This window comes from Thalassophryne amazonica, chromosome 6 (genome assembly GCF_902500255.1).
Source record: "Thalassophryne amazonica chromosome 6, fThaAma1.1, whole genome shotgun sequence".
In the NCBI taxonomy this organism is placed as follows: domain Eukaryota; kingdom Metazoa; phylum Chordata; class Actinopteri; order Batrachoidiformes; family Batrachoididae; genus Thalassophryne; species Thalassophryne amazonica.
This window is the reverse complement of record NC_047108.1, coordinates 74,165,875-74,180,164: the sequence shown is the minus strand read 5'-3', so window position 1 is coordinate 74,180,164 and position 14,290 is coordinate 74,165,875. Positions and strand designations below refer to the sequence as shown.

General features: G+C 38.7%; 1 pseudogene; it reads left to right on the top strand.

Annotated features, from left to right (window-relative positions):
- The first annotated feature begins 495 nt into the window (after positions 1–495).
- On the top strand, positions 496–9,826 carry LOC117511470 (annotated as a pseudogene).
- Positions 9,827–14,290: the final 4,464 nt, after the last annotated feature.

The window sequence follows — 14,290 nt, the reverse complement described above, 5'->3', positions numbered from 1 at the left end:
CTGTGAAGCAAATGATGTTATCACAAATTATATCACTGAGAAAAGACTGGCTGTCTTTTTTTAATCGTGGAACATTTGAAGGCAGGTTTGACATCAGTTATTCATCTATATCTATTTGCAGGAACAAACTTGTGAAAATTGTTACATTGCTCATACTAAAGCTCTCTAACGAGGGTACTGAGCTATTCATCAGAGTGAAGAAGGGATGTTCACACACTGATGAAATGCAGATGGTGTCTCCGTGGAGTTTGTGCCTGTTGTGTGCACACAGAAGTGCTTGCATGTTTGCATATAAAAACCATCTGCTCGATGCATTTCTGGCCATTTGAAGCCAAGAGCTGAAAGCAGCAATACATAATCTGACAACAAACACTAGATTATGTTGGACGTGGCTCCGCTGTGGAATCTATTACACCCGTCCACAACCTTCAACGAGGATATCTGGTCTTTCAAACTTCACAGTTACTCTGTCTTCCCTGGTTTACATCTTCAGTGATGGCTGAGTGGAATTGGGTGGTTTACACAGTGCTGGAATCATTGATTGCCACAGCCTGTTGCCTTGGGAATGCTTTAGTAGTGTGTGCTGTTTGTTTTGGCATCCGTGACTCCCTTCGGGAGCCAACATTCTGCTTCCTGGTTTCCTTGGCAGTGGCTGACTTCTTAGTGGGTGTGGCTGCAGTGCCCCTGGCCATCATATTGGATGGCTGGGTGAATGTGATCCCTGATCTATGCCTACTTTTCACCTGCATTATACTTGTGCTGACTCAGGCCTCTGTGCTGTCACTGCTGGCTATTGCTGTTGACCGCTACCTTCGGTTACACACACCACTCAGGTAAGTCAAGTGGTTGGAGTATCGTTTTGATTGTGTTGAATGTTTGGTCTCCATAGTAAAGGTCAAACAATATCGATGTCCATTGGATTCTAGTATGATATGTGACATGTTACTCCGTAACATTCCTTTTTAAAACCCAAGCTATAAATTGCATCACTTTTTATCAAAATTGGAGCAACTTTACCTTTTGACCCCTGTACAAACTGAAAATGACCTTTGTCACCATTCTTGCCATCTTTAACCCATAACTCCATAGACTTCAGTCATAGATAGTCCAAACTATACCTTTTGGAATCGCTATGGTCAAACAAATAATGTTTTCAATATGATTGGAGCTTTTTTATAATTTGGACCCCTGTATAATTCTTCAATTGACCCCTACCTGGCTGCCTATTGAAATTTTTTTTTTTCCAAAGAGTAATGTCTAAGGAGTATTTGTGCCGAATTTGGTGTTTGTTTCACTATTTGAAAGATTCCTCTGTAAATATTCTGTTATCTGTTGCACGAATAGTGGTTGGTACAAACAAGGCTCGTAACATGAAACAGACGGTGTGTAATGTCGGTGAATTATGGCACTAACACCTCGTCACACCTTGCCAATTTAGCCAGAGTATGCTGACCATATTAAAAAATGTCGGTAGGGGACGCCGGGGCACAGTGGATCAGGAATGTTGTTTTGTGGCAGCATAAACACATTATGCATAGGTTTAGGTCATTCTATTGTGGATTTAATACAGCAGGTTATTGTTTATAAGGCTGTTAATTTACAGGTGTTTAAAACCGATTTTAAAATTTTTGATTCACTGTGCCCCGGACACTAATTCACAGGGCACAGCGAATCAGTGTCCAAGGCATATTTCTTCAAAATGATTAAATAAATGCTGATACAAATACAAATTATAATCCAGCAAACTAGCTGTGTAATGTATGAGTTTTTTATATAGTGATATAAGTCCTTTAGAAACTATTATGAATACAACTGTCATAATTTCTGTTCAAATGTGAAAACAGTTGTTTATATACACAAATTATAGAAATAATTCACGGAAAAATAAATGTATAAGCTTCAACAAGTCATATTTGTTATCCACTTGATACTGGGGCTTAGTAAATCACTTTCTAGACTGATTCACTGTGCCCCCCATGTGACACACGTCATGTTATCAAAAGCTGATTGTCTGGAGAAGACATAACACATACTCATCAGTTGGACGGGGTAGTCTTCAAAATAATAACAATTTTTTGGGCCACCTTTCCTCTGTAGTGAGAAATAAATACAAAGACTCTGACATCCACAAAATGTACTTTTAATAGGAAAAAACTGACTTCACTTGCCATGTAGTTTTACCCTTAATGTATCAAAAAACAAAACCCTAATTTATAAGGGGGATGTCTTTATGCATAAAAATATGGCATAACTGATGCAAAAAAAAAAAAAAATATATATATATATAGAGAGAGAGAGAGAGAGAGAGAGAGAGAGAGAGAGAGAGAGAGAGAGAGAGAGAGAGAGAGAGAGAGTTTCACAGATATAGCTACTGATACTGAATTATGGGTAGGCTTTGTATAAGTTAAGAGCACATTGAGGCATGCTGATATACGCCGTAATACGGCGAGTATGTCAAAAAATTCTGGCAAGGGTGCTAACCACTGACCCACTGTGGAAGAAAAATAGATTTTCAGTATATCCTGTCTTTGAGCCTATTATGGAATATGTATGTCTACATATGTCACCTGTTTCAAACGGTTACAATCGGCTTGAGTTTATTTTAAAATATGTCCAGATGGCTGAAATCTCTCTTCTGCCTTCTTATCTACCCACTACAAAGTTAATTACTCTAACATACAGTTGTGCTCAAAGATTTACATACCTTGTTTTGTTTTTTTTCACTCATGGTTAGTGGTTGGGTGAAGCCATTTATTGTCAAACAACTCTTTTTAAATCATAATGACAACAGAAACTACCCAAATGACCCTGATCAAAAGTTTACATACCGCTGGCCGTGTATTGCCCCCTTCAACATCAATGACAGCTTGGAGCCTTTTGTGGGAATTGTGGATGAGATCCATTTCATTGCCAGTTTTCTTCAGACAAACCAGGGGATGGATACATGAACATTTCCAAGTCACCGAATATGTCTTAGACTGTATTTACATCAATTACAAAGAAATACAAACAGTATGGCACTCTATGGTAAATCTGCATGGAGTAGACAGTTCTCAAAAACTGAGTGACTGTGGAATGAGAAGAGTGAGGAAAGCCACCAAGACACCCAGACAACCCAGATGTTGTTAAAGGCTTATGTAGCTGTGACTGGAGAAATTGTGCACAGTGAAAATGTTGCATTTTATACATCACCACTCTTAGCTTCACAGTGAGGTAGAGCGGAGGAGGATTTTCTTTCACCAAAACCGATCAAATCTTGGCTTGCATCTCAGATGTACCTTCTGGCAATTTGGAGCTAAACTTTCAGGTCTTTTTAAGAAAATCCTCCTCTTTATTACTTCATCATGAAGGTGTAAAACTGGTTCGGTGCAGCAACAAGCTGACAAAGCATTGTGGAGTAAGCTTTCATTAAGTGAATATTAATATTGTTAATGATGTGGGGAAATGACTAACATTGCTGAAAAAAGGTTAGAAAATGACTTTTTTGTGTCAACCTGTATTCTGTAAAGTAGTGACTTCAATATTTTCTGCCTGACTGCTTATATATGTTATGGTTTGACAAACTGATGGTATTATTTTCTATCTGACTTCAGTGGTAGGGATAGGAAAAACAAAATTCATATCTCCAGGTGAACTCTTCACAACATCTGGCATGGGACTGACAAATTAATTCAAGTCTATTATATCAATAGATTACAACCCCTGGCAAAAATTATGGAATCACCGGCCTCGGAGGATGTTCATTCTGTTGTTTAATTTTGTAGAAAAAAAGCAGATCACAGACATGACACAAAACTAAAGTCATTTCAAATGGCAACTTTCTGACTTTAAGAAACACTATAAGAAATCAAGAAAAAAAGATTGTGGCAGTCAGTAACGGTTACTTTTTTAGACCAAGCAGAGGAAAAAAATATGGACTCACTCAATTCTGAGGAATAAATTATGGAATCACCCTGTAAATTTCCATCCCCAAAACTAACACCTGCATCAAATCACATCTGCTCGTTGACATTAACCCTATGTCATGAAATTGACCCTATGTGTCTTTTTGCAAGGAATGTTTTCACAAATTTTGCTCTATGGCAAGATGCATTATCTTCTTGAAAAATGATTTCATCATCCTTAAACATCAGAAAAGTGTCCAAAATATCAACGTAAACTTGTGCATTTATTGATGATGTAATGACAGCCATCTCCCCAGTGCCTTTACATAACATGCAGCCCCATATCATCAATGACTGTGGAAATTTACATGTTGTCTTCAGGCAGTCATCTTTATAAATCTCATTGGAACGGCACCAAACAAAAGTTCCAGCATCATCACCTTGCCCAATGCAGATATCGAGATTCATCACTGAATATGACTTTCATCCAGTCATCCACAGTCCACGATTGCTTTTCTTTAGCCCATTGTAACCTTGTTTTTTTCTGTTTAGGTGTTAATGATGGCTTTCATTTAGCTTTTCTGTATGTAAATCCCATTTCCTTTAGGCGGTTTCTTACAGTTCGGTCACAGACTTGACTCCAGTTTCCTCCCATTCGTTCATTTGTTTTGTTGTGCATTTTCGATTTTTGAGACATATTGCTTTAAGTTTTCTGTCTTGACGCTTTGCCGTCTTCCTTGGTCTACCAGTATGTTTGCCTTTAACAACCTTCCCATGTTGTTTGTATTTGGTCCAGAGTTTAGACACAGCTGACTGTGAACAACCAACATCTTTTGCAAAATTGCGTGATGATTTACCCTCTTTTAAGAGTTTGATAATCCTCTCCTTTGTTTCAACTGACATCTCTCGTGTTGGAGCCATGATTCATGTCAGTCCACTTGGTGCAACAGCTCTCCAAGGTGTGATCACTCCTTTTTAGATGCAGACTAACAAGCAGATGTGATTTGATGCAGGTGTTAGTTTTGGGGATGAAAATTTACAGGGTGATTCCATAAATTATTTCTCAGAATTGAGTGAGTCCATATTTTTTTTCTCTGCTTGGTCTAAAAAAGTAACCGTTACTGACTGCCACAATCTTTTTTTCTTGATTTCTTATAGTGTTTCTTAAAGCCAGAAAGTTGCCATTTGAAATGACTTTAGTTTTGTGTCATGTCTGTGATCTTTTTTCTACAAAATTAAACAACTGAATGAACATCCTCCGAGGATTCCATAATTTTTGCCAGAGGTTGTACATGTATAGTGTGTGAAGAATGAAGCTCTTCAGCATCTCACCATGTCATTTTGGTCCTTCAGACTTTTTATAACACTATGATTTCACATAAAATGCAGCAACTGTGAAAATTAAACATTCTTAAACAAAACAATAATAACACTCATTTTGCACTCATCATAAGTTTAGGATACTATGCCCTCCAAAAGTATTGTAACACTTGGTATTTCACACATTTTTATTTGATTAAGCCATTTCAAATACAATAAATACAAAGAATAAACATTTCTAAAATGATCTTCCTCAAACTCAAACTGAAAGCAAATCTTTAAAACTTGATAATACCTGTAAATAAAAATCAGTTTTATTGCCAGTTTTCTTCAGACAAGTCAGGGGATGGCAACATGAACATTTCCAAGTCACTGAATGTTTTAGACTTTATTTACATCAGTTATGAAGAAATACAAAAGTTTCTTTCACCAAAACGTCACATCTAGGCTTTCATCTCAAATGCACTTTCTGGCAAATTGTAGCTGAATATCGGGTTTTCTTTTCAAGAAAACCCTCCTCTACACTACTTCATTAGGAAGCTAGATTTTATATTTTTAATTAATTTATATCAAGTTATAGAAATTTGCTTGTAGTTTAAGGAAAATAACTTTAGATTTATTTATCTAAAGTTGTGTCACTGGTGTGTCACTCAGACAGCAAATACGAGGTTACACAAGTTTTATACAGAAGAATAAATTACCTGTATTTCTTTCAGCCTGAGCATCTTCACGTTATTTCTCATGAATCAACAGCTGCCTGCTCTTTAAAATCACTCGAGAAACACGTATATATAAGATAGCCCGAATTAAAGGAGAAATACCGCTTTTAACAACCTGGACCTCATTTCTGGCATAAAATACGGTCATTTACTTACCAATATAACTTTGGTGTCATTAGGAATCCACAGTTCAGATGACGTGTTCAATTTCAAATCTGAGTTAAACATTTTCTTTTTCTACTAAGGTGGATTAGAACTTTTTGTGATATACAGCACCACCTACTGTACAAGAGGGACCTAGCAGTCAATATGTGTCACTGATTTCAAAATGCAGCTCTTTTCAACCAGACGTGCGGTGCCATAACATGTCAGTCATCTGTGTCCAATCAGATTTCAGGGGAGTCCAGTGCAAACTTGGCCTCTGCTCTAGCTCCGCCCATGCCAGGAAGTGTTCAACATTTGACATTTACTGTTTCACTGTGGACTCAAAATTTGGCACTTCCTGTTTCAGTCTCAACTTGCCACCAAATTCCTGGATCCCACGAGATCTTGGCTCATGGAATCCAGGAAGTGTTTGACATTTACTGTTTCGCTGTGGACTCAAAATTTGGCACTTCCTGTTTATATAAAAAATTATATAAACAGTCTGATCCTCTTCTGTATTTGTTTTGACAAATATTGCCTGTACAAATGTGGGACTGTAATAGCACAGAAAATGCAGATTTATCATCAAACTATCGTGAAAACACTGGTCATGCCCAATGCCCATTGATTCCTATTTATGCCTGGTTATTGGACGTTATCTATGATGGCACGTTCTGGCAACAGCCAGTGAATGAGCGGATTGCCCTGGTCCTCCATCTAGTGATTAAATAGAAATCAATTGATCCCACATTGTGAAGGGGAGAACCTCTAATAAACACTGTGCATGTACTGTAATTGGGAAAATGTAATGTTTGAGTTCAGTCAGATTCAGAATTCCTGCCACATAAACTTTCAACTGACCTAAAAGACCCAGGTAAAGCCGAATTGAATTTTTAGTTCCGACAGCTGAGTTGCAGAAGCAACAGTAATGCAGGTGCCTAAACTTCTCTGTGCAATTTTTCAATGCTTTTGCATGCGTTCAGAGGGTGTAAATCATGACCTAAATTACACTGTAAATGCTAACATACAAATTAATTATGTTAACCAAACTCAGTTTTCATCAACCTGTTATGGACACTCATTTTAAACAAGTTAGTACTTTGAGATTGTAAGACATGCTTTACTGTATCTCATTTAAGCCAAATTCGAATTTTTTTCGAGTTTTTTTTTTTTTGTACCCAGTGTCCTTTGGGCGTTCATTCAGACATGCGCAGATCTGCCTCATTTACTTTGCGCATTCCTGCCCGCACACATACACGGTGAGCCCATGTTTGGACTACCAGTGCTCTCTCCAACCTGTTTTTCACTTGTTGTTAAACTGTCCAGAATTTGTTTAGTTTATAAATCAAAACTGCTTTGCTTTTAATGTCTTCTGCGACACATCAGTACTGTTCCATATTGAAAGTAAATGACTCTGCTTTACAGCAGTGGGCAAGGCACTCAAAGACAGACGTTCTGACTCATTGTTTGTGTTGGGTTTGTGATCGCCTTTGTTTTTACTCAGAAGCGTTAGCGATGCTTAAAAGCAAAACTGGCTTGTCAGTAGCTGACAGTGTACCAGAGTCAATACTAAAAGTCAGTGGTTAGCTGTAGCTTCCGCTGTAGCTTCAAGAAGATTAAGTTGACCTGAAGATGATGAATGAGCAAAACTAAAGCGAATTAAGGTGTCACTTGAGTACTGGATGCTCACAGTCAATACGTTACTGTAATCTAACTTATTTCAGTACTGCAAACTCGAAATAAACAAGTTACTATAATCTAGGTTTTTGAGTACTGCTAAATCAAAATGAACGAGTTACTTTTACTCAATTATTTAAATTGAGAACTGTACACTCACAATAATTAAGTTACTCAAATCTGATACATTTAAGCTAACAAATTATTTTTTAAGGCAGCAAGTTTGCTTCTTTTTTTTTTTTTAGCAAAGTCAACTTATTTTATTTTACAGTGTAGAGTGTAGGGAGAATCCTATTATTCTGCAGTGTCAATTTGGCAGAAGTAATTGGTCCTTTATAGGACACATCTCTTATGTACTGACTAGCAGGGCTGAGGTGCGGGGTCGGACCACTTTTCCAGAGCCTTGTGACTGTTCATGAGAACTCAGTGCCAAACCTTGCCAAGCGTGAGCAGCTACGACAATAAGACACGCTGCATGGAGTTGTAGCTTGGGCTGTTGGTTCGTAAAATGGAGCCAAACTCAGGCAAGTGTTTAGGTGGCTAGAACACCCAGGTGACAGTCATAGGTACAGTCAATCCATCGCAAAATGACTATGCTATGATTCTCCACATTCAGATCACAGAATAAGGACACACCAGCCTCTGTAATCATGTAGTATCAAACTGGGCAAATTCAACTGGGCCTGTAGGCCCATGTGTAGATTAACGTTATACCCAGCACAGACTAATTCTGGGTTCTACTCCCATATTATAAGGTGTGAATATTTGTGCAATCAATTCCTGACATTTTGTAATTGTATTTAGATCATTTTGAATAAACCAGTATTCATGTTGATAAGCTACACATTCTCACTTCCAACTCATCACATTATGACACTTGGTCAGAGCCGTGTTGCACCATTATATGACGTCACTTAGTGACATGTGAGGATTTTTTGTTGTTGTTGTTTTTAACAGCAGTATCATTCCTACAAACTATCTGCTTGACCTCTGCGTCATCAGGGACACCAATCTGTTGTTTGGGTTATGGTCATGGTTAAGGCTACTGTTAGGGTTTGCACGTGCATAACTAAATGTCATGAAGGGGTTATCCATGTCATCACATATTGAAGTTTTGCTTGGTGAGAATGTGTTGAGATAATTGTCTGTTTTTGTGTTTAAAGACTAATTATACATGGTGGTAATTTTTGCTCTCCCATTCACTGTCTTTCATCTTTCGTTCTCTCTTAGATATAAAGTCCTTGCCTCACAGTCGCATACATGGTTGGCTGTGTCTATGTGCTGGATACTTTCCTGTCTCCTGGGCTTCACCCCTGTCTTTGGTTGGCATAACTACCCCTCTCAGGAAATTAATTCCACCAATACATCCTCCTCATCCATCATCTCTCCACCGTGCACTTTCCTCTCAGTTATCTCTCTGAACTTCATGGTCTACTTCAACTTCCTTGGCTGTATTGTCGTACCCTTGCTGGTCATGACACTTCTGTATGCACAGATCTTCTGGAGCCTACAGGGGCGTTTGAAGGAGAGCGGCCCACAAGCGGTGGTCTCTCTGCTCAGGGAGAGGACGCTGGCCTGCTCCCTTGCTCTGGTCCTGATTTTGTTCGCCTGCTGCTGGATTCCTCTGCACCTGATGAACTGTCTGCTCCTGTTTCGTGGCCCTCAAGCTGTCACTCAAGATGCCCTCTATACAGGCAGGTGGTGTTATCTTGTATAGTGGACACAAAGGTTACATTTTATTTTCATATAGAAGTTAGTCTCCATGTAGGAGCTCTGAATATTTTCATGTGTACAGCATGTAACTACAGATGACAATACTTACCAGTGACTACAGTGATCACAGATCTCATTATGAATGATCCAACTCCAGGTATTCTTCTCTCTCATGTCAACTCTGCGGTCAACCCAGTGGTCTACGCTTACCGTATCCCAAAGATCCAACAGGCCTACAGTCAACTATGGAGAAGATTCCACGCAATGTTGGACTGTTGCCATGGAGACCAGCTAAATCAAAGATCAATAAAAGACAGTGGAGCCAATCACACGGAGACATGTAGCTAAGGAGGGAAAAATGCATCCTGACATGACTAAACAAAAGTCCAGTATGCTCCAGTATGTATGGTTTTTCAGCAGCAGGTGATGGTTTGTATTTCTGAAACTGTCGCTTGTGTCTGCTTGGAATGCTCCCGTTACTCTCACTTCCTGCAGCATATTAAAAAAACCTCAGTCCAGTGAAAGCAATCTCCTGTAGCTCCACTAGAGGGTGATCTTGACTAAGCAGCTCAACAGGCCAGTGCCATACACAAACTGTGACACATCGCAATTACAGTATGTGAGAAATAATTTCAATATTAAATGCACAGATTTTTTTTCTTTTTTGTACAGCTAATCTGACACAAGTTTATTTACACACTTTAAAAACATCAAGACAATTTCAATAAAATCAACACAATGTATCTGCTCTCGTTTATGACGAAAAAATGTGATACATATCCAGGATTGTTTTGAACATTGGTGAGCGTCCAGTGAACTCCTCAGGGAAGGCAATAGACTGTATAGTTATCACCTGAGCAGGGTGCAGTCCCACCCACCAAACTATACAACCTACTACCTCACCCCGACAGAGCACAAACCAACACACACATATATACCTGTCAGGAAATGTCACACCTCTTTCACCTGTTCTAGTTCATCAGGCATTTTGCCAATTGATGCAAACGTACACCTTGATTGGACAGCACGATTGCCCATCCGCAGATGAAGGTTGCTGATTGGCTGACTCAGCTGTCTCCTTGGGAAAGACAGTAGATTGTATAGTTATCTCAAAGAGGTTACATGACCCCACAACTATTCAATCTACTACCTCAGCCCCAAGGGCAGCATCCACGAAGCTTCAGTACCAAAGATCCTCAAACGTGATACCTGCAAGCAAACAAAAGAGACAGAAAAGTTTATTCTAATTTGTTCTCTGACTAACGCACCTCCAGTAAAAAAAAAAAAAAGCCAAATTTTAAAAAATAATAATAATAATTGCATCCTTACATTTCGATTCAATAGAAAGGAGTGTTTTGTTTTTAATTACTTCCTGGAAATTGTTCAAAATATCAGCTAATCAATAAAAATTGCTTGTGCTTCATGACAGCACGTCTTCAGCTGCCAGGATTTTGAAAGACATCGTGCACTTGCAGCAATCAACCAAGCCATTCTTTTTTTTTAAATAGTGGAAGTAAAAATCTTTAACAAATCCAATCAGGTAAAATACACAGACAAATAATGAAACAGTAAGCCAATGTTGAAAAGTGTGCAAGCTAATGCATGAAAGCCCAACAAACAACTCACTTGCTCCTCAGAATCTGGCACATGATTGAAAGGAGAATAAAAACCTGCTCAACTGTGCCAGGAATCGGTTTCCGTTTTTTGCCAAAAACACTGAGCTCATTCCAGCGGGCTATCCCTGTGTAGGCACACTGCCGCTTCTCAGACCGAGGTACACACACAGATGCCTGCAAATATGGTTTCCACCAGCTGCCTCTGATTGAATACGAGGCTGAGATTCTGCCCCGCAAACAAAACACGGAAGCACAAAATGGCGTCTCACACTTCGGCCATTTTAGGTTTGCTTCAAAACATTCTGAGGCGTATCTTTGAGTTTGTTTTTTCTTCCGAACCTGATATCTTTTGATGATGAAATTGCGGCTGCTCTATTGAGAACGATGGAGAGTCGGTCTCCTGCCAGACACTGAGATGAAGCCAAAAGACACAGACGACACGTGCAATGAGAGGTGCTGAGTGAGTGAGGCGCTCTATCGTTACAGTCAGACAGCTGGAAAGTTCTTAGAGATAATTTATTATTAGCAAAGGACACCCGACTCCCTGTGATTTTACTGGTATCACAACAGTCTGGCTTGAATGTCATCAAACACATTAAAATGTTTTGTGACACACTGACAATCCGTGGCTCTCTCACAAAATGAGCACAGTTAATTTTACACTTTCTCAGTTTTAATTATTTCTTCCTAATCCTCAGGTGGCCAAATGATAAACTCTAATGGGACAGGGGTTGGGACTGTGAAGGGTTAACGAGTGCCAGACGAAATGCCAGCACTGAGCCTCAGACAGACAGAACTGAGGTCAGGAGGTACACTGCTTGCATAAATTAGCATACAGTCACAACCTCTGAGATGTAGTCCAGACCAGTCCATTGTTAGCATGCAGTAGACCCTACCAGTCTCATTACAGAAGAGCAGACAGACAGAGGGGGTGGACTGGCATGATGCCCAACTCTGCCACCATGCCAGTGACAGACCCGTTCACTCATTTGGTCGCCAAGAAACGTCGCTGAGTACAGACGTGTTTGGGCCATGAAAGGTGGGGGGTGACTACTCATGACATGGCACTATGTACAAGTGGAAATCATCTTAACAAATGTGTATCAAGAAATCCGATTAAAAAAAAAATAACATGCTAAATACAGAAAGGATGTGGGGACTGTTGTGTTTGTGAGCTTTGACGATAACTGTCAAATTTGGTGTTGAAGTCCCCGCACAACTCCAGACTGGTTTAGAAGCATCGGGCGTTGTTCAATCAAATGATCTCTATTTCGTACTGTCGCTTGTAGCTGGGGATTTTTCTATGACTTATGAAGTAAGGCAGTTGAAAAGACCATGAAGAAAAGAGGAGAGAGGGAAAAACAGAAAAGAATGAAATGCATCTCATCTGCACTCCTGGTCTAAGTTATTGCCACTCCTGATTTTAAAGTACATAATTCAGAATATTTTCAGGAACAAGTGCAAAAGAAACAATGTTGTATAATTGAGACATTTAAGAAAATATCCCTTAACAAACAACAAAAAGCCTTTCATATTGTGAAATAAAAAAATATAGCCACGAACTACATATGCTGGACACACTTACTGGTACCTGTTTAATTCATTTTAAATAGTTCCTCAAACAAAATGCAAAACGAATAAGACTCACCTGTGCCTAATTGTCGCCATTCGCGTGACCTAAACTGAATTAAATTCAATTTATTTATATAACACCAAATCACAACAAAAGTCACCCTAAGAGGCTTCACAAGGGTAAGCAGGCAGACAGGCAACAGTGGAAAGAAAAACTCCCTCCCTCCCACAATTAAACCTTTCATTGTTGGTTATACTGAATATAAAGGGGACTAATAATAATAATGATAAATTAATTTATGGAGCACTTTAAGGAGAAAGATTTACAAAGTGCTTAACATAATAAAATAAGACAGTTCACATAAAATGTCAAGAAGAAATAAAAATTCAAAACAGCAGATATAATTCAGACAAACAAAACTAATGATAAACCTAAGAAAATAAACAAGTTTTAAGATGTACCAATATGGCAAGACTCTTTCTAATGTCAACAGGTACACTGTTTCAAGCAACAGCTCTAAAACCAGTGGTGGGCACAGCTAACCAAAAACCAAAAACTTTGACAACCACTAATCCGCTAACTGAAAAGTTAACTTTTAAAACTAATAAACCCCTAAAAAAATAAAATAAATAAATAACAGTAGTTACAGCAAACCTCTAACTTTCAGTATTGACTTGGCACACTGTCAGTGACTTTTAGCACCACAGAGGTTTCCGAGTAAATTCAATTCAGCGCTTGTGTCTTTAAACACCCTATTGGCTGCTGCAAAGACGTCTCACTTACCTTTCATGGTGGCAGTGTAGATCAAACGCAATGCAATTTCACTCATTCCAGACAGTTGATCAACATATTAACAGCAACTCTGTCATTTTTACAAAGTGAAAATATCGCACTTTTAAAGTAATGAAGAAGAAAGACTAAAGAAGGCTTGATCGTTAAATCGACACAAGCGCCAAAAGGCATTATGGGAAATCAGACTTGTCTTATCGCCCCCCCATCAAAACACATAGAATGGCTAAAAGCGGTGTTTTGTGGATCACAAAACACGTGTGTAAATCGAGGACTATTGTAGATCACCCTCTGTGCATTTGCAGGTATTAATGACACAAATGTAACTCCATAAATAAGTGTCTTGCACTTAAAGTAAAGGTTTGCATGTACATGCTGTCTTTTAAAGCAGACACACTGTTTATCATAATGCACTGCAGCCATGCATTATGAGAGTTTGGGGTTTGTTTGTGATTTATTATTATTGTTGTAGTACGTATTAGTTTAGGAGTGTTATTAGTGTTATAGATTTGTTGTGCTTTTATAGTTCAAGTAATGTAGTTAGTTTGGTGAAGAGTTATGTTGTGACCATGAGTGAAAACAACGTTGCGATCAGTGGTGGGCACAGCTAAACAAACAGTTAGCTTCGATAACCGTTAATCTTCTAACTGAAGAGTTAGCTTTTATAAAGCTAAACCGATAAACCCCATCAAATTTAGTGGAAGTTATAGATAAAAGCTAAACCAATAACTTTCAGTACTGATTTCAGAACACTAGCAGCTACTAACAAAACAACAACCCAGAGCTTCTATCTCAGCTCAGCCTTCTCTCAGCAAAAGAGACCTGGTGACCATAAAGAAAGGAAAGAGAAGAATG